We start from the raw sequence: 26,156 nt of genomic DNA on the forward strand, positions 1-26,156 counted from the left end.
TATATTTTCGATCAGCTCATGAGGTTTTTTTCACCTTTCCAGTTTGCTTCAAATGCCCAACGACCATAGAATGGTTGATGTTGAGCTGTTCATCAACTTTTTGTGTAGTTGTAAGAGGACCAGCTTCAATGATGGCTTTCAGTTGGTTGTTGTCAACTTCCAATGGTCAGCCAGTATGCTCCTCACCTTCAAGGCTCTTGTCTCCTTTGAAAAACATCCTGAACCACCACTGCATTGCACATCTGTTAGAAGTTACTGGGACAAATGAGTCATTGACGTTGTCAGTTGTCTCCACTGCTTCATGACCCAGTTTGAATTAGAATAAGAAAATCGCTTGAATTTGCTTTCTAATATCATGTCCATAGTCTAAAATAATATAAAATAAACAGCAAGTAATAAGTAATTAACAAAAAAATGTAGAGAGTGATATGTGCATTGAAACGATGTATAACATAACCACATTTACTTAAGAATGTATTCCAATATCAACTGGCAAATTTCAACAGTACAAAACTGCAATTATGTTTGAACCAACTTAAATATATAGTATTTCTTGTATATATGTTTTCTTTATAGAAAAACAGAGAGAGAAAACAAACTAGGGACTTCGTTTTGAGAAGGAAAATGGTGACAGGAAGAGCTACAAGGAAGTGTTTTACCGCCTTTCACAATGGGAAATGAGTTAACTGCCCCAAATGGTAAAACCTTAGAGGAGTGAACTCTATTTCAAGCTGGTATTTATAATTAAATTTTGAATGCAGTGTAAAAAGCTATTCTTTGACTCATTTTCATATAAAGCCAAAACACTGGATTTTTTGTTTGTTTGTTTGTTTGAAAGGATCAGTACCTATGAAAACTCTATTTATGTTGATCAAAATGGTTTAACATTATTAGCTTTGAAAGTCAACCAGTTACATAATAACTTTCATTAATTTCAGTGATACTAATTCTTAATACAATACTCATAAAAAGGTAAACCATTAACATTTTCAAAGATTAGCAAAGCCTTTCCTAGAGAAGAAACTCTGATAACCATCATACTTGATTGAATCTGAATCAACAAAATAATAATGTTGTTGATTTGTCAATAATTGTTGTTTATCAAAAATTTATAATTAACTGCTATGCTGAAGACATTGAAATTTTAATCAATAAAACTTTAGATGTAAGAATTGTTTAAAAAGATGAAAAGTCTGTATTCTGGTCTTCAGTATACATGTGATACATTAAACAAATTTGGGGGTGTAACTTCTAAAAACTTGCTCTCTTATTCTGTCACAAAGCTCACTTTTACTTTTATTCTCACATCCAGCTGTATATGATTTCTTTGTAAGAAACCTGATATTAAAAAAAAGAAAAGAAAATTGCTATTGAGTTAAAGGTGTTATGCTTTTATTATTGTTATTATTCTTTGGTTCTGAAAAGTCTGTAATATCAAAGATAACAGCTTTTTCATCTATAAAATCTCTTGATTTTTTTATTTCTTTGTGTGTTTTATGTGTGAAAAAAAGTGACAAAACGACAGACTGTAAACTTTTGAAATAGTAGATCTTATATTCATTGCATGCAAATGTGTATGGAAGAATGCATCAAGTCATGCTGCCCTGCTGGGTTGGGAGAAAGGTGTTTCAGTGAGGTGAAATTAGTGCAGATTGGTGAGTGGTTACTCTCACAGGCTCAGTTCATTTGGTGAAATCCAAAGCACATTACCCAAGGACAAAGACTTCTGCAGTTTCGCCAATCTTACAGAGTATAAGGTTCATAAGTAAAAGGACACACAACTTTTGCTATTTTTTATTGTCTTGGAAAAAGCAATAGTCAATTCAGGCAACTTCCAGAGTCTTGGATTCCTAAATTCATTCAGTATCAACCAAGGGATGTGTATTTGAACAAAGGAAAAGCAGTACAAACCAAGAGTTGAGAGGGTGCACTTAAAAAGCTAGACAGTTTACACAGGATTTCCTCATTTTAATTTCATAGTAGCCATGTGCAATAGGTTATTTCACAGTTGAAAATATTACCATTAAAAAAACAGAGCTTATAAAAATGGCAAGGCATGTGGTTAATATATACACAAGTAGATTTCTATATAATAGCAATAGTGAAAATACATAGTTTTAAATAACACATCCTTTCTGTGCAATCCCTGAATGTGGAAAACTATTAAAAGTTTAATGAAATACATATAAAAAGAACTTAATGATGAAGTTTTAGCCCATGTTCATGGATATAAAGGCTTAACGTCTTTAAGATGTCAGATCTCCTAAACTCATCTGTAGATTTGAAGAAATTCAATAAAGATTCTATAGGGTTTTTCAAAGAACTTGGTAGTATGACTGTAAAATACATATCAAAATAAAAAGGCCAAAGTGAAGAAAGCTCTGGGGAAAAAGAATAATGAATATATAAGTAACAAAAATAAAAATCAACAGGTGGGACTACATCAAACTCAAAAGCTTCTACACAGAAAAAGAAACAAAACGAAAAGGCAATTTATAAACTAGGAGAAAATCCTTAATGAGTATGCTAAATGAATCTCCTTGGAGGAGGATGTCAACAGTGTGATGACATAATTGTGCTCTTTGAGAAATTGGATACAGTTAAGATCTTGTTTGTAAAGATGGTATACAATGGCAGAGCAAGTGAGGTACTCCTGGGTAGCTGGATAAAGCTGGATGAAGCAGATGTCCCTCTGGAGATAAAAGCAAAGGGGCTGTTGAAAGAGACAAAGAATAAAACATATTAGCAAAAACTGTATTAGAAAATGTTATCAATTTCTGATATGATTGAGTTTGTGATTTCAATAATATTGGGCACAGGGGATTTAATGGATGGTAACACGGCCTTAAGGTTGTGGTAACCCATCACGAAGCACTATTCTTTCTTCCCAAGTATAAGAACAGGACACACTGGGCTGTTGAGTGGTGCCTCGGTGGGGATAGTCCTTGAGGGTTGAGTTTTATTTACATTGTGCCATATATGAAATATTTTGACTAAGGAGATGGTCTATAGTGTCCCATTTTGTCAAGACTCTTTAAAGTGCCAGTCTTAATTTTATTGCTTATTGAATCAGAATGTCAGGCCCACTATGAGATATTTAGGGGAAAAGGCATGATGACTATGAGGACTAAGACAAGACAACAGTTGTTACAATTAAGGTGAGATATAACTGGTCTCCTATATTTTATGTTCAATAATTTCCCCAAGGTTAGAAATGGAGCCTTTTTTAAATTTGGTGGGAACCCAAGGTATAACTGTAGTCTTAGACCCAGTATTGATTAAGGCTATGAAGCTGTATTTCAGAAGATGTTAAAGTTAATTCAGAACCTATTTTGCAGAAGCACAAAAGTCAATCAACAACTTTTTATCTGTTTGTTGCTTAAGTTCTTTCAATAAATTTTGCATTTTCAAATGGGTCAAATTGTGAACTTCTCTTTCAGTTTTTTTGTTTCTTCCTTCTGTATTCAGATTTCCTTCTTTCTCTTACTTCCTCTTTTTCTTACTTTTTGTTTCTTTCTTCTTTTGCTCTTCTTTCCTTCCCTCCTTTACTACTTTCTCTTTTTTTTTTCCTTCTTCCATAGTTACTGGGTACGCTTCAGGTCATAGATCCTGCTAAGAGTGATGCATTTCTTCCTTCAGAGACTCTCATATCACTATCATCACAGAATGTGGTCAAATGCAGATTTGTATGCTTAATGCCCATGAGGCTAAACAAACTGAAGCATCTGAGTTTGGAGCAGAGGAATATTTATTGTGAAGATGAAGCAAGAAGAACTGATAAATTGTGCTCAAAAGACCTGAGCTTCCCAATGGTTTTCAGGGAAGAGTTTTTAAAGGCAAAATTTGGGGTGAGGGCTGCAGGGTATATGACTTCTTTCCAAATGGTTGGTAATAAGGTAACAGTATGATGTCTTTGGAATCTCAAGTTTCTGGTTCAACTAGTCTGGGTTCTACTTACTGTGATTAGCTTATAGTCACCATCCTCCATCCACGATGTGGGGGGGAGGGTTTTAGTTTCTGTAAGAATAATTTGAAGATAATCATCATATAATGTTATCATACCCCTTTAGGAGGAACTAGAAACCCTATGAATCTATTGTCTTATTAATTGCTTGAGCCTATTCTTTGGACTCAGGGAAGGCCTAGGAAACTAAAGTCTTTTCTCCTATTTTAAAACAAGAAATAAGGGACACAGGGGAACTTCTGTAGCCAGGAGGGACCTGCAGTTCCTGCTAGGTTTCAGCTGTGGCCTCTGCCATAAAGATGGTTGATTAACTCCCACACTGTGCCTCAAGGATGTTGTACAATCTATAAACCTGAGGATCTATAACCTCAGGTTCTATAAACTTGAGGACCATGAACCTTTCTGTGACAGAGCCACAGGCTGCAGAAACAGTAGTGGCAAAAGATATTTGGTGAGGTTCCTAGTGGGTCTCTTGCTTTTAGAAATGCTGCCATCAAGACACATGGTCCTAGGCCAAGACACATGACTTCTTTCCCTCAGTGTTGATAATAACTCCTGTTCCTGGTGAGTTAAAAGTTCTTTATTTATCAAGAAAGATTTCAGAGATGAAGCAAGGAAGCTAAGAAAGTAAAGTGAGAGTTTATTTGAACAAGAATATGCTCTGAGACAGAAAGTAGGCAGACAGGTCAGGAGCCACTGCCCTGGGTTTCTTTAGCAAGATAGTTATGAGGGGCATACAAATGAAGGGGTGGAATATTCACTGGGGAAGGAGGAATTTGGGTGTTGTATTCCCTGATTTTCATCCCAGCTCGATCTCCCCAAGGGGAAGAGGGAATTTCAACCCTATTTAGCTTAGATCAGAAATGTTATGGTGTCATTGCATGAAGGGGAACTTCTTATCTATAAGGATAATTTTATTGGAGATAGTGAAGGAGAGGGATGCAGTTTATGGGGTTGCAAATAGTTGGACACCACTTAGTGACTGAACGAAACCAAATTTCATTGTAATAAAAGCATAATGAGAAACATGTTACATTTGGATGCAGGAGATTCCTGTTTTTCTTTACCTTTATTTTTGTCTGCTTTCCAGCACGTGTGATTTCCAGTCAGTCTGGAGAGTGCTGCCTGTCTGCCCATGCACCCCTGCTGTTTACAAGATGCATGATTTCCTGCTACCTGACCTGTGCCCCCTGCCCTTTCTTTGCTAATATTTAGCTCCTGTTTGCTCTAATATCCTGACTCAGTTCAGTTCAGTCACTCAGTCATGTCCAACTCTTTGTGACCCCATGAACTGCAGCAAGCTGGGCTTTCCTGTCCATCAAACTCCCAGAGCTTACTCAAACTCATGTGATCGAGTCGGTGATGCCATCCAACCATCTCATCCCTTCTCCTCCCACCTTCAATCTTTCCTAGTATCAGGGTCTTTCCCAAAGAGTCAGTTCTTCATATCAGGTGGCCAAAGTATTGGAATTTCAGCTTCAGCATCAGTCCTTCCACTGAATGTTCAGGACTGATTTCCTTCAGGATAGGCTGGTTGGATCTCCTTGCAGAGTCAGGAGATAAATGGGGGCCCTGGGGCAAACAGTTGGAGTCCCTTCTCTGTTGACAAATACACCAAGTTGAAATTACCTGGACAATCGAGGGTAGAGGCCGAGCCCTGCCCAGATAGAAGATAAGAGACCACATATTTCCTATTCTTGAAGTCAGGAGACCTCCCTGACTACACAGCACAGAAAGGCTCCTCGGAGGTCAAAAGGGAAGTGATACTAACTGCCCATAGATCTCTTAGGAGGATTCTGAAATATACCAAATTTGGACTCTGAACTAGGCAAACCAAAATTAATGGACAAAGGAAACTTGAAGAAATGCTCTATATAAGAGATTTAAACTTTCATGAGGGCATGAGTCTGAGTTCGGGTATGTCTATGCACATGCACTGTACCCTTTTCCTCGTGATAAACACTTTTCTTATTTCACTACTTTCTGCCGTTGCGGGAATGCTTTTCCGCAAAGCTGAAGAGCCCAGGCCTTGTCATTGACCACTGGTTTAGTGGTTAGGATTTGATGCTCTCACTGCTACCACCCAACCTCAATCTCTGGCTGGGAAACTAAAGCCCTGCTTCAAGTAACTGCAGGCCAAGGCCACCAGAGATGACGTTGGTATAGGTGGGAAATTCAAGCCACACATGAAAATATTTTTTCCAACTCCAATTCCTAATAGTCACAAACACCCCAGGTCATCTTTTTTTCCTTGCTCTTTTAAGTAGTTTTTGGACCAGCTGGAGAAGGCTTCTTTGCTCTTTTCAGAAAACCTCACTACATATTACTTTATAACCTTTTGCTGTGTGTATGTGTTTGTATGTGTCTGTGTCTTTGGGAAGAAGGGTCATCATTTTTGACATACAAACCAAAGTTTGGGTGGAAGTTCATCCTGTCTCTGCAATTTGTTTGAAACAAATGGTGTTGGAACACACTGTCTAGATGATGACTGCCACCACTCCAGGTCTGTATCTTCTTACTTGGCTTGCTAACTCGCTCTGTTGCCTGCTAGTACTTCATTGCGCTTTGTTACTGACTGCTGGGAAGTTTCCATGTTTAAAGCTGTGCTTTCTTTTCCTGCATTTTCTTAGTCTTACTGAGTCTCTGTTACCAATATATTTAACTGATCTGAGTCATGGAAGGAAAGTCGGATGCTATAAAGAAGAATACTGCATAGGAACCTTGAATGTTAGGTTCATCAGTTCAGTTCAGTTCAGTTCAGTCGCTCAGTCGTGTCTGACTCTTTGTGACCCTATGAATCACAGCACGCCAGGCCTCCCTGTCCATCACCAACTCCCGAAGTTCACCCAGATTCACGTCCATCAAGTCAGTGATGTAATCCAGCCATCTCATCCTCTGTCGTCCCCTTCTCCTCCTGCCCCCAATCCCTCCCAGCATCAGAGTCTTTTCTAATGAGTCAACTCTCTGCATGAGGTGGCCAAGTTCTGGACTTTCAGCTTTAGCATCATTCCTTCCAAACAAAGCCCAGGGCTGATCTCCTTCAGAATGGACTGGTTGGATCTCCTTGCAGTCCAAGGGACTCGCACGAGTCTTCTCCAACACCACAGTTAAAAAGCATCAATTCTTCGGCACTCAGCCTTCTTCACAGTCCAACTCTCACATCCATACATGACCACAGGAAAAACTGTAGCCTTGACTAGACAGTCCTTTGTTGGCAAAGTAATGTCTCTGCTTTTGAATATGCTATCTAGGTTGGTCATAACATTCCTTCCAAGGAGTAAGCGTCTACTGGGCCTTAGAAAGCATCACTACGAACAAAGCTAGTGGAGGTGATGGAATTCCAGTTGAGCTATTTCAAGTCCTAGAAGATGATACTGTGACAGTGCTGCACTCAATATGCCAGCAAATTTGAAAAACTCAGCAGTGGCCACAGGACTGGAAAAGGTCAGTTTTCATCCCAATCCCAAAGAAAGGCAATGCCAAAGAATGCTGAAACTACCGCACAATTGCACTCATCTCACACGCTAGTAAAGTAATGCTCAAAATTCTCCAAGCCAGGCTTCAGCAATACGTGAACTGTGAACTTCCTGATGTTCAAGCTGGTTTTAGAAAAGGCAGAGGAACCAGAGATCAAATTGCCAACATCTGCTGGATCATGGAAAAAGTAAGGGAGTTCCAGAAAAACATCTATTTCTGCTTTCTTGACTATGCCAAAGCCTTTGACTGTGTGGATCACAATAAACTGTGGAAAGTTCTGAAAAAGATGGAAATACCAGACCATCTGACCTGCCTCTTGAGAAATCTGTATGCAGGTCAGGAAGCAACGGTTAGAACTGGACATGGAACAACAGACTGTTTGCAAATAGGAAAAAGAGTACGTCAAGGCTGTATATTGTCACCCTGCTTATTTAACTTGTATGCAGAGTACATCATGAGAAATGTTGGGCTGGAAGAAACACAAGCTGGAATCAAGATCGCCAGGAGAAATATCAATAACCTCAGATATGCAGATGATACCACCCTTAAGGCAGAAAGTGAAGAGGAAGTCAAAAGCCTCTTGATGAAAGTGAAAGTGGAGAGTGAAAAAGTTGGCTTAAAGCTCAACATTCAGAAAACAAAGATCATGGCATCTGGTCCCATCACTTCATGGCAAATAGATGGGGAAACAGTGGAAACAGTGTCAGACTTTATTTTTTGGGGCTCCAAAATCACTGCAGATGGTGATCAAGGCAAATTGGAAGTGGTTAAACAGGAGATGGCAATGGCAACCCACTCCAGTACTCTTGCCTGGAAAATCCCATGGACAGAGGAGCCTGGTAGGCTGCAGTCCATGGGGTCGCTAAGAGTCAGACACGACTGAGCGACTTCACTTTCACTTTTCACTTTTATGCATTGGAGAAGGAAATGGCAACCCACTCCAGTGTTCTTGCCTGGAGAATCCCAGGGACCGGGAAGCCTCGTGGGGTGCCATCTATGGGGTTGCACAGAGTCGGACACGACTGAAGTGACTTAGCAGCAGTAGCAGCAGCAAACGGGAGGTGGCAAGAATGAACACTGACATGTTAGGAATCAGTGAACTAAAATGGACTGGAATGGGTGAATTTAACTCAAATGACCACTCTATCTACTACTGTGGGCAAGAGTCCCTTAGGAAATGGAGTAGCCATCTAAGTTAAACAACGAGTCTAAAATGCCGTACTTGGATGCAGTCTCCAAAACGACAGAATGATCTCTGTTCATTTCCAAGACAAAATATTCAGTATCATAGTAATCCAAGTCTATGCCCAGACCAGTAATGCTGAAGAAGTTGAAGTTGAATGATTCTATGAATATTTACAAGACCTTCTAAAACTAACGCCCCCAAAAGATATCCTTTTCATTATAGGGGACTGAAGTGCAAAAGTAGGAAGTCAAGAGATGCCTGGAGTAACGGGCAAATTTGGCCTTGGAGTACAGAATGAAGCAGGGCAAAGGCTAATACAGTTTTGCCAAGAGAATGCACTGGTCATAGCAACACCCTCTTCCAACAACACAGGAGAAGACTCTACACATGGACATCACCAGATGGTCAATACTGAAATCAGATTGATTATATTCTTTGCAGCCAAAGATGGATAAGCTCTATACAGTCAGCAAAAACAAGATGGGGAGCTGACTATGACTCAGATTATGAACTCCTTATTGCCAAATTCAGATGTAAATTGAAGAAAGTAGGGAAAACCACTAGACCATTCAGGTATGACCTAAATCAAATTCCTTACGATTCTACAGTGGAAGTGACAAATAGATTCAAGGGATTAGATCTGATAGACAGAGTGCCTGAAAACTATGGACTGAGGTTCATGACTTTGTACAAGAGGCAGTGATCAAGACCATTCCCAAGAAAAGAAAATGCAAAAAAGGCAAATAGGTTGTCTGAGAGGCCTTACAAATAGCTGAGAAAAGAAGAGAAATGAAAAGCAAAGGAGAAAAGGAAATGCAGAGTTCCAAAGAATACCAAGGAGAGATAAAAAAACCTTCCTCAGTGATCAATGCAAAGAAATAGAGGAAAATAGTATAATGGGAAAGACTAGAGATCTCTTCAAGAAAATTAGAGATACAAAAGGAACACTTCAAGCAAGATGGGCACAATTAAGGATAGAAATGGTATGGATCTAACAGAAGCAGAAGATTTTTTTTTTTAAAGTGGCAAGAATACACAGGAGAACTATACAAAAAACATCTTCATGACCCAGATAACTATGATGGTGTGATCACTCACCTGGAGCCGAACAGTCTGGAATGTGAAGTCAAGTGGGCCTTAGGAAGCATCACTATGAACAAAACTAGCAGTGCCAATGGAATTCCAGTTGAGCTATTTCAAATCCTGAAAGACGATGCTGTGAAAGTGCTGCACTCGATATGCCAGCAACTTTGGAAAACTCAGCAGTGGCCACAGGACTGGAAAAGGTCAGTTTTCATTCCAATCCCAAAGAAAGGTAATGCCAAAGAATGCTCAAACTACCACACAATTTCACTCATCTCACACTCTAGCAAAGTAATGCTCAAAATTTTCCAAGCCAGACTGCAACAGTAAGTGAACCATGAACTTCCAGATATTCAAGCTGGATTTAGAAAAGTTAGAGGAACCAGAGATCAGATTGCCAACATTCACTGGATCATTGAAAAAGCAAGAGAGTTCCAGAAAAACGTCTACTTCTATGTTATTGACTATGCCAAAGCCTTTGACTCTCTGGATGACAACAAATTGTGGAAAATTCTTCAAGAGATAGGAATACTGGACCACCTGACCTGCCTCCTGAGAAATCTGTATACAGGTCAAGAAGAAACAGTTAGAACTGGAGGTGGAACAACAGACTTGTTCCAAATTGGGAAAGGAGTATGTCAAAGCTGTATATTGTGACCCTGCTTATTTAACATATATGCAGAGTACATCATGAGAAATGTTGGACTGGATGAAGCACAAGCTGGAATCAAGATTGCTGGGAGAAATATCAATAACCTCAGATATGCAGATGACACTACCCTCATGGCAGAAAGTGAAGAAATAAAGAGCCTCTTGATGAAAGTGAAAGTGAAGAGTGAAAAAGTTGGCTTAAAACTCAACAGTCAAAAAACTAAGATCATGGCATCTGGTCCCATCGTTCCACAGCAAATAGATGGGGAAACAATGGAAACAGTGACAGATTTTATTTTTTGGGCTCCAAAATCACTGCAGATGGTGACTGCAGCCATGAAATTAAAAGACGCTTGCTCCTTGGAAGAAAAATTATGACCAACCTAGACAGCATATTAAAACACAGAGACATTACTTAGCCAACAAAGGTTTGTCTAGTCAAAGCTTTGGGTTTTTCCAGTAGTCATGTATTGGTGTGAGAGTTGGACTATAAGGAAAGCTGAACACTGAAGAATTGAGGCTTTGGAACTGTGCTTTTGGTGAAAACTCTTGAGAGTCCCTTGAACTGCAAGAAGATCCAACCAGACCAGTCCATCCTAAAGGAAATCAGTCCTGAATATTCATTAGAAGGACTGATATTGAAGCTGAAACTCCAATACTTTGGCCACCTGATGCGAAGAATTGTCTCATTTGAAAAGACCCTGATGATGGGAATGATTGAAGGCAGGAGGAGAAGGGAAGACAGAGGATGAGATGGTTAGATGATATCACCAACTCAATGGACTTCAGTTTGAGTAAGCTCCAGGAATTTGTGATGGACAGGAAAGCCTGGTGTGCTGAAGTCCATGGGGTCATAAAGAGTTGGACACGACTGTACAACTGAACTGAACTGATCTTCCATTATCTTTGAGCTCTTCTGCTGAATTAAACCCCCCACCCAATGAAAGATGTTAACTACCTGACAAGCACTCTCCAATCCAGAGAGGTCGCAGTTTGCCATCATCAGCTGTTGCCAAATACATTCAGGATAAAGGAATGTGGCCCCTGCAGACACCTTGATCCTTATCCTCAATTCTTCCTCTTGACTATAAAACTCCTCACAACCCCCCCACCCCCCACAATCCAGGTTTGGGCATACAGTTTTGAGGGCATTTGTCCACTATGCCCCTCTTTTCCTGGCAAAGCAATAAAGTTATTCTTTTCTACTTCATCCAAAACTCTGTCTCCAAGATTTATTTTGGTGTCAGTATACAGAGGCTGGGTTCAGCTTTAAAATCATGTCGATGTATGGCAAAAACCACCGCAATATTGTAAAGTGATTAACCTCCAATTAAAATGAATTAATGTTTTTTGAAAAGTGCTACAATTCTGTAGGACAAACTGAGCATATCATGCAAAAACACTGTTGAGTGGAAAAAGACAACATTTATTGTAATATCCTTTTAAAAAATTCCAAGAACAAACTCAAATAATATGCCATTTAGACATGCACATATTCAAAGGCAGAGACATTATTTTGCCAACAAAGGTCCATCTAGTCAAGGCTATGGTTTTTCCTGTGGTCATGTATGGATGTGAGAGTTGGACTGTGAAGAAGGCTGAGCACTGAAGAATTGATGCTTTTGAACTGTGGTGTTGGAGAAGACTCTTGAGAGTCCCTTGGACTGCAAGGAGATCCAACCGGTCCATTCTGAAGGAGATCAGCCCTGGGATTTCTTTGGAAGGAATGATGCTAAAGCTGAAAGTCCAGTACTTTGGCCACCTCATGCGAAGAGTTGACTCATTGGAAAAGGCTCTGATGCTGGGAGGGATTAGGGGCAGGAGGAGAAGGGGACAACAGAGGATGAGATGGCTGGATGGCATCACTGACTCGATGGACGTGAGTCTGAGTGAACTCCAGGAGTTGTTGATGGACAGGGAGGCCTGGCGTGCTGTGATTCATGGGGTTGCAAAGAGTCGGACATGACTGAGCTACTGAACTGAACTGAGACATGCACATGTATTAACAACAGGGAACATTATGAGGAAAAAAACACATTGAGGATGTTTTACTTCTTGTACTCCAGGGTAGTCTCAAAATATTTGCTATTTATATTATTTTCTGTTATTTTAATATAAATATTTTATATTTATTAAAATATTATATTTGTTAATAACTTGATTAAAATAAGTCAAATTAAGTTAACAAAATTAAATTCAGGCAACATATGAACCAATTACCACTAGGATTAGAGTGTTAAACACTAATTATCTATTCAGTCAAAGGACAATCTGAATTGCTTTGTAGGCTTAAGATTCTTAATAAAAAGGTAAGCTAAGATTCTGGGAGCTTCCGTTACCCGTTCTATAAGGTTCAAACTCATTGTCACAACTCCCCACTGCCTCCAGGGCCTCTGTAGCCCCTTATGTATCCTTCTAGAGAGCTCTTTCTAGTTTTTTCACCATATTCATTTTTACTATATTTACTTTTATTTTAAAGGACCATGTGACAGAGTTTTTAAACCTTACAGTTACACTGTTTGTCTGGCATGATCCTGGCAGTGTAATATGCCACAAATTCTCCTGGAGTCCCTGCCCTGCCCCACTCACCATCCGCTACAGTAGAGCAGATGCAGTGTCAGAATTCCCCACATCACTCAGGAAGGCCAGCGGGGCACCATTCAGATTGAACCAGAAGAGCCACATGCTTACAGAGGTGCAGTCAACAATGAAATACTGATGGTGTGCTTTTTATTTACATTTTTAGAGTTTAATTCTTTATAAAGGACAGATAAGAATGATTTAACCCCAGGAAGCTACAAAGAAAGGTCAGAGGAAGTTGGATACCTCCTGAGAATGTTTCTTTTTCTTCAGATTCTAGCTTTGATGGGTTTTTATTTGGTCATTTTCAATACCAGGAATAAAACTTTTGTTTTTTTTAATTATAACTCCTTCCTTTGTGGGGAGCTTCCTTTGATTGAATGGATATATTGTAATTATCTTAACTCCTAAAGTTGAATGCAAGCTTAAAGTAAAAGACATTTCTGTTTTGTTTTCTTCTGTTAATTTGTCAGCAGGAAAGAAAATTACTCTCTAATGACTTTTGGACTAAAAAATAAATAATAATGTTTGATTATGTAGCCATTATGTGCTTAGATTTTTGTACAGGCACTTGAAAAGCCATAATGAGACTTCAAAATCTCTTATTCACTTATATAAACAGAAGCCAATTTACATTTTAGAGCATGCTTACTGTATTCAGAATATACCATATATATTCACCAACACCAAGGCTATACTAATTTTGTCAGAATAATTTATGGAAACGTTAAATCTTGTTTCTTCTCCTGCATTTTCCCTTCCTCTCTCATTTATTCTGGTAAACCAGTTTTCTAATTCCTTGCTTGGGGCTCTCTGCAGGGCCTCATGCAAGAGGAGACAGTCTTTAGGAGCAAGTCTGGTATCTGAGAGGGTCAGGGAGAAAGAGGAGAGAGCGATGGGAAATCCAATATGGAAGCAAGGTTTCAAAAGGTGAGCAATGTGTATACCTGCAGAGGCTGTGTACTAGGAGAGGAGATCCCTTGGAACTCATCGCAGGAGCAGCTGGAACCTTAATGTGATTCTAGTTGGAGGGAGGGAGGGACAAGAATGATGGGGTGTTACTTTCTCCCACCTAGGTCATTGAAACCTGAAATCTCAGGTGAGTGGATTTAAGGAATATAAATATTATAAATGTTGTAACATTTCCCGAACTCCTGAGTTTTGGAACTGAGAACATTATTTGTTATACAACCTATAGTATTTTAAATTATGACACCAGGGATCTATATCTATACTACTTCCCTGTCCTTTAATTTCTTTACCTCTTCCATCAGTTTCCACTGCATCACACCCTTAGAACTGTGATCATCATTAGAATCTGTACCATTTCCAAAGTATATTTATTAAGTAGTCCAAATTTCAACCACATGTTCTATCCTTCTAGTGCAATAGCTTCAGCATTTCTACCCCCAGATTTCTATCTCACTGGGAAGCCAGACCCAGCACTAGGTGACATTTTTCAACAATACTTGCTTTAATTCCCTCCTTGTTCATGTTAGACTCCATCATACAACATTATGATCTCTTCCTCATAAATACTTTTAACTCTTTAAATCCCTTCTGCCTCCATACATTTGCCTCCCCCTAAACCCAATCCTACCTAACAACAATGTGAGTCTTTCTACACTTGGGGAGAAGAAGGTGGGACAGATCTCATCACTGGATCGATCAAACTGACTTTAAATTTTTGATCACTAATCAGATCAGATCAGATCAGATCAGTCGCTCAGTCGTGTCTGACTCTTTGCAACCCCATGAATCACAGCACGCCAGGCCTCCCTGTCCACCACCAACTCCCGGAGTTCACTCAGACTCACGTCCATCGAGTCAGTGATGCCATCCAGCCACCTCATCCTCTGTTGTCCCCTTCTCCTGCCCCCAATCCCTCCCAGCATCAGAGTCTTTTCCAATGAGTCAACTCTTCGCATGAGGTAGCCAAAGTACTGGACTTTCAGCTTTAGCATCATTCCTTCCAAAGAAATCCCAGGGCTGATCTCCTTCAGAATGGACTGGTTGGATCTCCTTGCAGTCCAAGGGACTCTCAAGAGTCTTCTCCAACACCACAGTTCAAAAGCATCAATTCTGGCGCTCAGCCTTCTTCACAGTCCAACTCTCACATCCATACATGACCACAGGAAAAACCATAGCCTTGACTAAACGAATCTTTCTTGGCAAAGTAATGTCTCTGCTTTTGAATATGCTATCTAGGTTGGTCATAACTTTCCTTCCAAGGAGTAAGCGTCTTTTAATTTCATGGCTGCAGTCACCAACTGTAGTGATTTTGGAGCTCAGAAAAATAAAGTCTGACACTGTTTCCACTGTTTCCCCATCTATTTCCCAAGAAGTGATGGGACCGGATGCCATGATCTTCGTTTTCTGAATGTTGAGCTTTAAGCCAACTTTTTCACTCTCCACTTTCACCTTCATCAAGAGGCTTTTTAGTTCCTTTTCACTGAAACAGACAATTAATTGTGCTATGCAATCCTGCTATACTTTCCAGTAAGTTGCTTTCTAAACATCTATGAAAACGTCCTACCAACTAGCTTCTCTTTCATTCTCAGCTAATAGCTTTAGTTCACACTTAATTAAGAAAACAAGCATTTTTCTCTCATCAGGTCCTTCATTCCTACTGGCAACTGCAGTAGAATCAGATACGACTGAGCGACGAACAACAAAAACACACAAACAACAAAAAATTCCCTGTATTTTTCAATCCTTTACTGTACAAATTATCTTTCTTCTTCTGGGTAAAATGTTCATGAGATATTTGTCCGTGTTTATTGTGTCAGTTTTCTTAATCTTTATTAACTGTTCAATGACTCACATATGTCCCAGGACTTGCATGAAATGACAAGGTCATCAAGGTCACCCATGACCTCCATGTTGCCAAGCACAAGGGGCACACTCATTTCTTTCTCACCTTACTCAGCCCATCAATACTCTTGTCTTCTGAAAACATTTAACTGCCGTGTGTGGAAACAGATGCAGACCAACCAAATTATATAGCACTATATTCACTATAGCAAAGGAGTCAGACACTACCACTTGTGTTGGGTGGAGATGCAAAGGCAGACAGGAGGGCAATGGAAAGTAAAGGGAAGACTCGGGTGGCCCTGAGTGGAAGCTCTTGGTGCGGATAAGTTGCAGATAGCTACCTAGCAAGGTGGCATTCCAGGTGATTAGTTAGGGGGACATATTTGGCTTTCTCTGGTGGGTCTGAAGATGGAAGTAAGACACAATTTTTAGGGAAGCTGCCGATTATTAATCAAGTCCTTAGCATTTTGAGCTGATTATTGCAGAAGTTATTGTTTGGTTTCCTGTATTGCTTATAGAGTTAAAAATCTGACTTACAGCAGAATGCCTTGTTGGGGTGGGTATTACACAGAAGTGGTTGGTTTCCTGGTCAGGTCACTGCAGGTAGTGGATCAGAGTTCTAGTTTTATATATGGTCTGACCAGTTTTCCATTTGTATATTCAGTCTCAGTGTTTTATCCTGCATTCTTCTGATTTCCTTTACCAACTGCCCTTATCAAAAGTCTTGCTGCCATTCTCCCTCATCTACTCCTTCTTCTTTTCATGGCAAAATATCTTATAAATGAGTTCAGTGTCCTGAGTTCTGCTCTTTTTCTCTTTACACACCCTTTCTTGTTGATTGCCTATTATCCTGCACCTTTTCATGGAGTTCAATAGGTTTCCTATAATCCTGCATTCTCCGAAAGGTTCCAATTTTATTTCTACAGCACCAGCTTCTCCCCAGAGCTTCCAATCCAGGTGTATATCCACCCAAAAACATCTCCCCAAATCTCATCCTACCAGTTAAACTCCCAAATTTAGAGAGTCCATTTGTCAAGATCAGATCAGATCAGTCGCTCAGTCGTGTCCGACTCTTTGCAACCCCATGAATCACAGCACACCAGGCCTCCCTGTCCATCAACAACTCCCGGAGTTCACTCAGACTCACGTCCATCGAGTCAGTGATGCCATCCAGCCATCTCATCCTCTGTTGTCCCCTTCTCCTCTTGCCCCCAATCCCTCCCAGCATCAGAGTCTTTTCCAATGAGTCAACTCTTCACATGAGGTGGCCAAAGTACTGGACTTTCAGCCCCAGCATCATTCCTTCCAAAGAAATCCCAGGGCTCATCTCCTTCAGAATGGACTGGTTGGATCTCCTTGCAGTCCAAGGGACTCTCAAGAGTCTTCTCCAACACCACAGTTCAAAAGCATCAATTCTTCGGCGCTCAGTCTTCTTCACAGTCCAACTCTCACATCCATACATGACCACAGGAAAAACCATACCCTTAACTAGACGGACCTTTGTTGGCAAAGCAATGTCTCTGCTTTTGAATATGCTATCTAGGTTGGTTATAACTTTCCTTCCAAGGAGTAAGCGTCTTTTAATTTCATGGCTGCAGTCACCATCTATAGTGATTTTGGAGCCCAGGAAAATAAAGTCTGACACTGTTTCCACTGTTTCCCCATCTATTTCCCATGAAGTGATGGGACCAGATGCCATGATCTTTGTTTTCTGACTGTTGAGCTTTAAGCCAACTTTTTCACTCTCCACTTTCACTTTCATCAAGAGGCTTTTGAGTTCCTCTTCACTTTCTGCCATAAGGGTGGTGTCATCTGCATATCTGAGGTTATTGAAATTTCTCCCAGCAATCTTGATTCCAGCTTGTGTTTCTTCCAGTCCAGCATTTCTCATGATGTACTCTGCATATAAGTTAAATAAGCAGGGGACTCAAAACCATTTCATCTGGCTTTTAATCTCCATGGTTCCATGTGACCTTGAGAATTTTCACTGTTAACAAAAGATGGGTGACTTTGGAAGCAATTTGAGAAAATGAAAGAGAATGCCAAATATTCCACTTGGTTCTGAAGGTTCTACACATGCTCATGCTGCTTCCACTTGGCATATTCTTGGAGACCACACAGCTGCACCTCCTGCTCTAGTCCCTGACTGTTTCTGGGGTAACATTTCCCATCCTGTAGTGGATGTGGAAGGAGGTTGCAGAGGAGAGATAAAGCTGTTTTGAAGTTAGGAAAATCATAGTTTTTATAGTATGCCTTTAAAGAAGCACACATTTGGAAATACTTTTTAAAAAAAAATTCATTAAAACATAGTTGATTTATAATGTGCTAATTTCTGCTATATATCAAGTTGATTCAATTATATATATAATACAAATATATATTCTTTTTCATATTTTTTTCTGTTATGGTTTCTCACAGGGTATTGAATATAGTTCCCTCCCTATGCTATACAGTAGGATCTTGTTGGAAGTGTTTCTTTTAATCAAAATCAAAAAATGATGACATTTTGGAGGGAATCTAATTTACACACAGCTTCAGTCTATTCTATTTTTTTTATAAAAATGTCTTTTGAATAATAACACATCTAAGAAATAACTATCACTGAAGGTTGCATTTTTATGAGACCTGGAAAAGAAACAGGCTTTCAGATCTTTAACAGGATACTTTTGCATCTGGATGTCATTTCTGCCTACTCAGATTTTGACTCACCAAATTCCAGGTGATTGCTGAGAGTCCACTGCAACTGTAATGCCCCCTGTAAACCTTTCTAGATTCTTTCAGTGATGTGTTTCTCACTAAGTAATTATGCCTTACTTTTACCTGGTTTTTGCCTCTATGATATTTATAAAATAAATCTTGTGTGCTATGTGTATATGTCTATCAACTCAGTTGAACTCTGACCTGGTTGAGGGATGCTGAAATGGCTTATTCATCTTTGGTCCTAGTTCAACATCTGTTCTAGTGCAGGATAGTAAATGGAACATATTCTTTGAATTGAATAATGCAGAGTCTGTGTTAGTTTAAAATTCAGTTTCATAGGCATACAATTGCTAAATGGTATAGGATGCAAAACTCTTCATAACCAAAAAATTCACAAGTACATTCATGGAAACAGTCTCCTCTCAGCTCTTCTTAGCTCATAAGAGTGGAATCAATCCCCACTCATCAGGTTTGATGTTTGATTAATTCTTTTTGATAGGAGGATGCCACAAACATTCATCAATCAAAGTAGTTGCAATGAAGTTGACTGCAAGGGAAATAGCTCCATCAAAGGAGGATGTTTAGACTTGTTAAAAGAGGGGCAAAGTGAAGGGAAAAGGAGAAGCAGTAGTGTACAAGAAATCTCCCTAAGAAAGAAGACCAAAAAGAAGGAAGTGGTAGAGGTTCTCCCCAGGATAACAGTGGGAACAACCATGCCATGGAAGTGCTGGTGAGTAAGGACATCTCAGAGTTAAGGAAGTGTGGGTTTGTAGGCTGAAACTTTCCAGAACAAACCTCAGCCTTGGATGGGAGCCTGTTATCAGACACACTTCAAAGCACTAGGCATTAATTCTTTTGTAGAAAAGGGCAGACTCCAAAGTCTCAATTAAAACATATATGAGTGTAAAACAGATCTGAGCCTACACAGTTTTAACAGAGAAACTTCCCATATCTACTAGATATTGCAAAGTCTTAGCTCTTATGAACCAAAATAAAAGCAGGGGAAAGATGGAAGAGATACTGTTTGAAATGACCAGTTTCCCAATGTATGTGTCCATGCAGGTGGCTCTTTGTATGCCCATGGTTTATTGACTGGTACACCTGGTGCTACTCACAAGGGCTCTTTGTCAAGGTACCATTTTCATAAATTAAACTCATGACTCTCATGCCAATGTAAATGAGTCTATGTCACAGATTTAATGAACTCATTAATAAGAGACCCGGCATGATGGTAGTGCTGATTCGAAAGAACCAGATGGGGTAGAAGCATTTATAGTAGCTAGAAGAGAGAATTCTTAAATAGGATTACTGCTTTTAGATAAAAAATAGCTAATGATCTATAGGGAAAATCAGCTAAATTTTTGATTCAGATCAAAAATCATTCTGAATTTTGGAGATTATCTCTATCAGACAGGAATCATTTGTATCCAAACTGGACAGAGTTTATTTGATTTTCTATCTGACAGAAAGCAAGGCAACCCCTTCAGAATTACAACATACTTTTTATCAATAGTGAATAGCAAGTTCTCTAAACAAAGGTACATGCCTAGAGATTCAGATAATCCACAGGCAGGCCTAATAATAAAGTCCTAGCATAATATAGAAAGAATAGGCAGAAGTCCCTTTAGTTTTTGTTTTTGTTTTTTTTTCCCCGTCTGGCTTTGGATAAGTTTTCTCAGCACTGTTTTACAAAGATTTTTCTCTTCCTTATCTTACTGATATCAAGGAGACTAGAATCACTGGGAAGAGTATTCCCAGATACATTATCAAGCTGCCCTACTGTAAAAAACAAAACAACAACAACAAAACCCTATTGAAGCTATCCACATGATTAAAGAAAAACCTTGCCATGTGGGGGATAATTTTGAGTGAGAGCAGAAACTTCTTTTAGAAAGCACTGCTGCTACTGCTAAGTCACTTCAGTCCTGTCCAACTCTGTGCGACCCCAGAGACGGCAGCCCACCAGGCTCTGCTGTCCCTGGGATTCTCCAAGCAAGAACACTGGAGTGGGTTGCCATTGCCTTCTCCGTTGTGTGAAAGTGAAAAGTGAAAGTGAAGTCGCTCAGTCGCGTCCAACTTGTAGCGACCCCATGGACTGCAGCCTACCAGGCTCCTCCATCCATGGGATTTTCTAGGCAAGAGTACTGGAGTGGCTTGCCATTGCCTTCTCCATTAGAAAGCACAGTATCAGTGAATTCTTACAGGCTCCCAGATATCTGTGCTTCGTTGTTCAGTTGTGTCCAAGTAGCAGCAGCAGAAGTATTTTACCCATGTTTGGTGAATATGAAGGAGTGCAGAATTGCTTTTGGTGCAATCGAGAGGCTGACATTGATACCATGTCTGAGATCCATAAGCACGTGGTGCTTTGTCAAGACTCTGCTATGTGAGCTGTACTGCCTTAGAGCTTAAAACAAGAATTCAATGACTTTAGCTTGAATAAGATTAAAGGGAGGTATAGAAATAGTTTCTAAAATAATATCAGCATACAGGTCTGGTGCTGGAGAAGACTCTTGAGAGTCTCTTGGGCAGCAAGGAGATCAAACCAGTCAATCTTAAAGGAAATCAAATCTGAATACACATTGGAAGGACTGATGTTGAAGCTGAAGCTCCAATGCTTTGACCACTTGATGTGAACAGTTGACTCACTGGAGGGCTTCCCTTGCAGCTCAGCTAGTAAAGAATCTGCCTGCAATGCAGGAGACCTGGGTTCGATCCCTGGATTGGGAAGATCCCCTGGAGAAGGGAAAGGCTACCCATTGGAAAAGACCCTGATTCTTGGAAAGACTGAAGGCAGAAGGAGAAGAGGATGACAGAGGATGAGATGGTTGGGTGGCATCACCGATTCAATGGATGTGAACTTGGGCAAACTCCAGGAGATGGTGAGGGACAAAGAAGTCAGGCATGTTGCAGTCCACGGGTTTGTGAAGAGTAGGACACGACTTGGAGACTGAACAACAAGAACAAAGGCCTCACATCGGAGAGAGTATATTGCATCTCTGGACACTGCAGTGCCACCAGATATCACGAGAAATAACAACAGAACAAGAATACCAAGGGAGTGTTGCTCAGAATACAAGACTGATGTGACCATTGAGGTGATCTGATCAACTCCAAAGTTTATCCCCACATCACTACTAAAACATTTTTCCCCCTCTATTGCTAATGTCTGAGAGGAAATTTCTTGCTTCAACCCTCTTAGGCTTATCTTCAGTTCAGTTCAGTTCAGTTCAGTCGCTCAGTTGTGTCCGACTCTTTGCAACCCCAAGAATCGCAGCACGCCAGGCCTCCCTGTCCATCAACAGCTCCCGGAGTTCACCCAGACTCATGTCCATCAAGTCAGTGATGCCATCCAGCCATCTCATCCTCTGTCGTTCGCTTCCCCTCCTGCCCCCAATCCCTCCCAGCATCAGAGTCTTTTCCAATGAGTCAACTCTTCACATGAGGTGGCCAAAGTACTGGACTTTCAGCCCCAGCATCATTCCTTCCAAAGAAATCCCAGGGCTCATCTCCTTCAGAATGGACTGGTTGGATCTCCTTGCAGTCCAAGGGACTCTCAAGAGTCTTCTCCAACACCACAGTTCAAAAGCATCAATTCTTCGGCGCTCAGCCTTCTTCACAGTCCAACTCTCACATCCATACATGACCACTGGAAAAACCATAGCCTTGACTAGATGGACCTTTGTTGGCAAAGTAATGTCTCTGCTTTTGAATATGCTATCTAGGTTGGTCATAACTTTCCTTCCAAGGAGTAAGTGTCTTTTAATTTCATGGCTGCAGTCACCATCTGCAGTGATTTTGGAGCCCCAAAAAATAAAGTCTGACACTGTTTCCACTGTTTCCCCATCTATTTCCCATGAAGTGATGGGACCGGATACCATGATCTTCGTTTTCTGACTGTTGAGCTTTAAGCCAACTTTTTCACTCTCCTCTTTCACTTTTATCAAGAGGCTTTTTAGTTCCTCTTCACTTTCTGCCATAAGGGTGGTGTCATCTGCATTCTGAGGTTATTGATATTTCTCCTGGCAATCTTGATTCCAGCTTGTGCTTCCTCCAGCCCAGCATTTCTCATGATGTACTCTGCATACAAGATAAATAAGCAGGGTGACAATATACAGCCTCGACATACTCCTTTTCCTATTTGGAACCAGTCTGTTGTTCCATGTCCAGTTCTAACTGTTGCTTCCTGACCTGCATACAGGCTTATCTTAGAGGTTTGCAAATTAAATTATCAGAAGACAGAATAATGGGAGAAAAAATCATAACATTTTTATTATTTATTCATATTTCATGTGTAGGAGAGTCCAAAAGAAAGGAAGTGAAACTAAAGGAAGCCGTTAATCTCAAGGATTTATATTTCATGTTTAGCAAGAAAAAGGGATTTGGGACTTTGAGGTTTGACAAATTACAGGAAAGTGAGTAGGAAATACATCAGGGAAACTGATGGGAGATAAATGTTAATTTCATAAGATTTGCTTATGTAGATTCATCTCAGCACCCATTCTCCACCTCTGGTAACAAGAGTCACCCTCTTTCTGGTTTGGAAGAGGAGAGCACTGTCATAGGGGAAATTCATGCCCTGCTTTTAGGCAGAAAAGGTGAAGTAAGAGTTCTTCCTGCATCTGTTGATTCTCAGTTTCTTTCAGTTCAAAACCATCCTTATGCCAAAGTGGCATGTTTTGAGATGGCATGTCCTGGTCTCCTTCACTAATCTTTCAAGCATGTGAGAAGGCCATTCTACCCTATGGTAGGAAGGATGGATTTTGTTCTGTCTTCAGGAAGATCTGTTGAATGTTTATTAGTGAAGTTATAATTTTTTATCCCACTACTTCCCTACAAAGAGGAAAGGTTCCTGGATGTTGTCCTGCTGTTTCTCAACAGGCATTTGGCTAGTTCCCATGAGCTTTCTGTTTCCATTTTCCTGGTTCTGCAAGTCTTTTTCCTTAGCAAACTAGATGGTTTGTTTTTCTTAGTGTAAGACACACTTTCACAGAGTGGAGAGTGTCTGACCCTTTGAAACGTGACTTAGGAGCTTATTTTTTTTAAGACGAAGGAGGACTCATTGGAAAGTTTCACTGAAAAGTACTATTTGACAAAGTGTCTTCGGGGATTCAAACTCAGGAAAAATAATAATGCTAATTACCTAATATTTTAACTTTTTTTGTAAGGAGATATTTTCTTTTTTAACAACTTTTTTGAAGGTATAATCAATTTTAAATAAACTGTACATATTTGAAGCATACAGTTTGACGCTTTGAAATCAAAGCATGGCACCATGGCACCATCTTCCCATCTCTCCAAACGTATCCATCTCTCCAAAGATTTTTATTGTTCCTTTATAAGCTTTTTCTTTCACCCCTCTTTGCTCTTCCCATCAACTGACCACCAAGGATGCCAGTTTAATTTGCACATAGAATTTTATAGAAATAGAGTTATATCATATGTACAGTTTTTTTTTTTTTGCCTCATTTCTTCCACTACATAGTTATTGTGTAAGTAATCTATATTCTATAACTTACCTACAATGTGTTTATCTTTATTATTGAATATTCTAGTATATGGATATATCACAATTTATCTACCCTTTTAACTACTGATAAATATTTGTGCCATTTCCAAGTTAGGCACTATAAATGAAACATTTGCTATCATCAGTCTTTTTAATTTTAACCAAATAGATATGTAGAAGAATACCATTGGAAATTCCATTTGCATTTCCCTAATGACTATGACACAGAATAGCTTTTTATGTGTTAATTTGCATCTCATATAACTTTGGTAAAATGCTTATTCCAAATTTTTGAACACTTTTTCAAAAGATGTGTTGTTTTGCTTTTACTAATATTTTAAAAAATTGAGATATAATTGGCATACATTATATTAGTTTCAGGAGTACAACATAATGATTAAACATCTGTTTATATTGAAAAATGATAATCACAGTAATTCTAGTTAACACCTGACACTATACACAGTTTCACAACTGTTTTCTCTTGTATTGAGAACTTTTAAGATTTACATTCTTAGCAACTTTCAAATATGTGCCACAGTATTTTTAACTATAGTCTAAGTGTTGTACATTGCATTTTAATGACTTATTTGTTTTAAATGTAACTGCAGTTGTGAACCTTTTGATACCATTTACCTATTTTATTCCCCACTATCCACTTCTGGCAACCCACAGTCTCTTCTCTAAATCTATAAGCTCGCTTTTTTTTTTTTTTTTTTTCTTCTTCTGTTTTCCTTAGATTCCACATATAGCTGAGATCATATAGTATTTTTCTTTCTCTGACATATTTTTTCTTAGGATAATGCTACCAAAGTGCATTCATGGTAACTCAAATGGCAAGATTATTTTCTTTTTTTAACCACTGAATGATGGAATGTTTCACTATATATATATATATACCATGCATCTGGTCCCATCACTTCATAGCAAATAAATGGGGAAACAACAGAAATAGTGAGAGACTTTATTTTGGGGGGCTCCAAAATCACTGCAGATGGTGATTGCACCCCTGAAATTAAAAGATTCTTGCTCCCTGGAGGAAAAGCTATGACCAAGCTAGATAGCATATTGAAAAGCAGAGACATTTCTTTCCCAACAAAGGTCCATCTAGACAAAGCTATAGTTTTTCCAGTAGTCATGTATGGATGTGAAAGTTGGACTAGAAAGAAGCTGAACACTGAAGAACTGATGCTTTTGAACTGTGGTGTTGGAGAAGACTCCTGAGTACCTTGGACAGTAAGGAGATCCAACCAATCCATCCTAAAGGAAATCAGTTCTGAATATTCATTGGAAAGACTGATGCTGAAGCTGAAACTCCAATACTTTGGGTACCTGATGTGAAGAACCGACTCATTTGAAAAGACCCTGATGCTGGGAAAGATTAAAGGCGAGAGGAGAAGGGGACAACAGAAGATGAGATGGTTGGATGGCATCATCGATGTGATGGACATGAGTTTGAGTAGGCTTTGGGAACTGGTGATGGACAGGGAAGCCTAGTGTGCTGCAGCCTATGGGGTCACAAAGAGTCGGACAAGACTGAGCGACTGAACTGACTGACCACATTTTCTTTACATATTCATTCATCAGTGGACAACTTAGGCTATTTCCATATCTTGGCTATAGTAAATAATGCTGAGTGATCATGGGGGTGCAGATTTTTTGGGGGGTTACTGCTTTTATTTTCTTTGTCTAAAAACCCAGAAGCAGAACTGCTGGATCATACGGCAATTCCAATGTGAATTTTTAAAGTACCCTTATACTGCTTTTCATAAAGGCTGCACTAATTTACTTTCCCCTCAAAAGTGCAAAGGGGTTCCCTTATTCCAAATCCTTGCTAATTCTCATCTCTTATCATTTTGATGATTGCCATACTAACAGACATGAAGTCATGTCTCATTGCAGTTTTGATTTTCATTTACTAGGGATATTAAAATGCAGGAAGTCTTGTTCAGGCTTCAGAAGCGGGGGACCAGGCCTTTGACCTGCTTCTGACCTGCCTGGGCAGTGCCCAGGTTCTGTGCCTGCCTGCAAATGCAGCAAGTCAAACTGCACTTTAGATAAGAAAGAAAGTGGATCTTGGAATTCTTGAGTCCCTGGCTAATCCCTTAGGGTCTAATGAAATCCCATGACTCTTTAGGTGAAACAAATAGCGTTGTAAAAAGTTAAAACCAGAGCTGCATTTTTGCACATGCATA

The sequence above is a fragment of the Bos indicus genome, chromosome 8 (assembly GCF_029378745.1).
Source record: "Bos indicus isolate NIAB-ARS_2022 breed Sahiwal x Tharparkar chromosome 8, NIAB-ARS_B.indTharparkar_mat_pri_1.0, whole genome shotgun sequence".
Lineage (NCBI taxonomy): Eukaryota > Metazoa > Chordata > Mammalia > Artiodactyla > Bovidae > Bos > Bos indicus.